The sequence below is a fragment of the Vigna unguiculata genome, unplaced genomic scaffold (genome assembly GCF_037176805.1).
Source record: "Vigna unguiculata cultivar grain cowpea cultivar isolate G323 ecotype 2 unplaced genomic scaffold, ASM3717680v1 ptg000313l, whole genome shotgun sequence".
NCBI classification, from domain to species: Eukaryota; Viridiplantae; Streptophyta; class Magnoliopsida; order Fabales; family Fabaceae; genus Vigna; species Vigna unguiculata.
In genome coordinates this window covers 22,726-26,034 of record NW_028196948.1, presented here as the reverse complement: position 1 = coordinate 26,034, position 3,309 = coordinate 22,726, and the positions used below count along the sequence as shown (strand labels likewise).

The following is a 3,309-nucleotide window of genomic DNA, read 5'->3' as shown; positions in this document are numbered from 1 at the left end:
CTGTCCCTAGATATAGCACGTTTAGGAACCTATCCTAGAGATTGTGTGCCAATCCTGTTTTCCATTCTCGCATGAAGCACATTGCCATTGATTATCATTTTGTGCGTGATAAAGTATCTAAATGCTTGCTTCAAGTGTCTCGTGTCTCAACCAAACCAAGGATCAACTCGCTGATGCTCTCACGAAATCATTATCCCAGCAACGGTTCTCAATCTTACGGTCCAAGATTGGTGTCTCCAATGAGAGCACCATCTTGCGGGGGCGTATAAGTGATAAGGGTCCAAGGTTTTCATCACCAGCAAAATCCTCTCTCAAGAGATAGTTTTTATCTCCACCTCCACAAATCTTGGCTAGATAACCAACTAACAGAGAGAAAGACTCTCCTGTAACTTAGGACTCTAGAGATATGGTTGTAATCTTTTCTTTTTTGTTTGAAATTGCCTAACATGTTGTATCATATACTATATATATATACTGTTTATACACAGTTGAGATCAATGTACAATTTTCCTTGAATCTCAACCATTCTGTTCTATTCTTATATACTCATATGATCCTTGGTGCTTTAGTAGGCGCAGGAATTACATGATCTACAGATACAGAGTTTCCTTCATCTGACCATAGACTAGAGCCACTTTTGATTCTGCAATGTTTTTTTAATTACTCCAGATTCTTTCATTTCCTTGTAAAGATCATTTCCTTCACGAGTACGCTCCCCCACTCCGCCGAATAGTCCGATTTTTCCTCCACGGCGATAGGGGGCTAAAAGATCTACTACTTTTATTCCTGTTTCAAAAATATAAAATTTTGTATCTAACTGTATAAAGGCGGGCGCAGATCTATGAATGGGGGATGTTGTGCGAGTATCTACAGGGCCTAAATCATCAACAGGTTCGCCAAGCACGTTGAAAATTCGTCCTAGAGTAGCCCTGCCGACTGGAAGACTTAGAGGAGCTCCCGTGTCAACCACTTCCATTCCTCTCATTAGACCATCTGTAGCACTCATAGCTACAGCTCTAACTCGATTATTTCCTAATATAAGAATTGCTGTACTTCACAAGTCACATTCATTTATTGACCGGTAGTCTCTACCTTGAACTACCAGAGCGTTGTAAATATTAGGCATCTTGCCCGGTCTTAGGTGTAGCCTTTCCCCCCGGCCAATGATTTGAGCGATACGTGTCCCCGGTTCTTTTTTTGCAAGTTAAACTTGCAAAATGGCTAGTCAAGCATAAGAGTAGGGATAAGCCCTGTAAGCCAATATGGATTTCTTTATCCTATAGAAGATGCTTTCCCATATATTTTTAGTGCTTTTAGATTCTATTTATATATAGTAGCCGGCCTAGTGGCTATCCTCTTTCCTGCAGTCCTAAGCTAAGTCCCTGTCCTTATCTATGGGCTGGAGATATGAGAGTTTTGGATTATGAAACAAGAGCATTCTAGACTTCTCTGTCTATAGCTCTCTCCTTTGTCTATTATATTAATGTCTAGGAGCAGTAATTTCATTGTTAGGCTAGCTGTCTCTTGCTTTAGTTAGTTGAAGGCTTCTGTAGGCTGGGCTGGACCAAAGGATCGTTCTCCTTTTCTTGAGCGTAAAGGATGTCCCACTTCCAACCTGTAACTGACTTCAATCTGTCTTAGTTGGTTGACGCATATATCTCTTTAATAATATGTTTAGGATTCAATCCAGCCCCAAGCGTACCTGGAGCTACCCTGTTTACCGGATCCAACCAACGATTAGAGGTATGCCCGTCCGGTGTCGGTCCCTCAAAATCTTTCAATATGGCGGCACCCCGCTTTCCAGGTGGCACTCAGAAAGAAAAAGCGGGATTCAAGCGATGGGGCCCTCCTCACCTCTCCCCACCCCTTTCTCACAGAAGCAACCAAAGTCAAGGTTACTCGCTATGAGAAAGGCCTTCCTTTCACTCCGCTACTTTGGACCCTCTCAAGCCAAAACAAAAGCCTGCCAGAAAGCTTTCCTTTCGGTCAGCTGCCCCTCAATCGCATTTGGGCGTTCTTTCTCTCTTATTGGCAACACCCACTAAAGGGGCATGAGCAAAAAAGACACCGGAAACAAGTGGGTAACCCCCAGGAGACGAGTTGATTCATGCAGTTATTGCATAAATCTTCGATTTGGTCTTGGAAAAGATTTTCCACAACCGAGTCCTTCGCCGGAGGAGTGGGGGTCGGAGCGACGGGCCCCGGGCGGGAAAGGGGGTTTGGTAGACCTTTTGGTTGACGCTGGTTTCAGAGCCAGCATCAGCCCCATACATCAACATAGAAGGAGCCTCATCGGCAGTTAGGATAGCCGCCTTGACCGACAAACCAATGTCTAGCCCAGAATTTGCCAGGACTATTCCAGTGAGTCCTCCTATGGTGAACAAAAAGATGAACCATTTCATAATAGAAAGAGCCCGCTGTAACTTGGGCCTTGTTAGATAGAAGCAAAAGAGACGCACTTGTATACCTAAAGGAAGGAAAAAAGTAGTGGAAGAAAATAGAAAGCAAGAAGAGGAAAAGGCGATGACCAGAAGAATTGTGTGAAATAAGTGAATTTATCCAGTTGAGGCATGATTGATTGAGAAAGAATGATTCCCTCCGGACAGAAAGAGAGTCCCTTCATGTAGGAGTAGTGAGTGATATGTGGTTGGTTGTTGACCAACAGAAAGGAAGGATGCATGGGACTAGCGGGCATTGAACCCAACGGAGTGACTTTCATTCCGAGAAAACTTCGTTCGAATTGCATGTGTTGTGTTAAGCATATTATAAAATCTATCTCAAGCTTGCCCCCGATTTGGAAGAAATGCTGCTTTAGATCCCGCCCAGATCAGATCAAGGGCGGTCTATTTTTTTATCTTTCTAAAAGAGCGTTTACTACGGGTGCTCTTTAGGCTGTGCCGGGCTGTGCACTTCACATCAAGGTGACAGGATTCGAACCTATGGCCCTCTGTACCCAAAACAGATGCGCTGACCAGACTGCGCTACACCTCGTCTCACCCCCCTCAGCATATAGATCCACCCGATCGATGAAGACTCGAACCGAACTCGCCCATCCTTTTGGGCATAGGGACGCGAGAACCAATCCGAGTAATCAACCGCTTTTTTTAGAAAATCTGCCTCCAGCAAGATAGGGCGACGCCAAAAAGCCGTATAGTGCAGGAGCGCTCACATTTTTTTTTGCTTCCTCTTTCACTTGAATTAAAAAAAATCCGGCTCGCTCCCGGCTACCTGTCCTTTGGACCCAAAGCCCGCTTAGAAGTGGATTCGAACCACTGACACAAGGATTTTCAGTCCTTTGCTCTAACCAGC

At 44.5% G+C, this 3,309-nt stretch overlaps 1 non-coding gene across 1 annotated transcript; it reads right to left on the bottom strand.

Annotated features, from left to right (window-relative positions):
* Positions 1–2,916: 2,916 nt before the first annotated feature.
* Positions 2,917–2,991, bottom strand: TRNAP-UGG (transfer RNA proline (anticodon UGG)). Its single transcript has one exon. It is a non-coding gene; the product is annotated as a tRNA-Pro (tRNA).
* Positions 2,992–3,309: the final 318 nt, after the last annotated feature.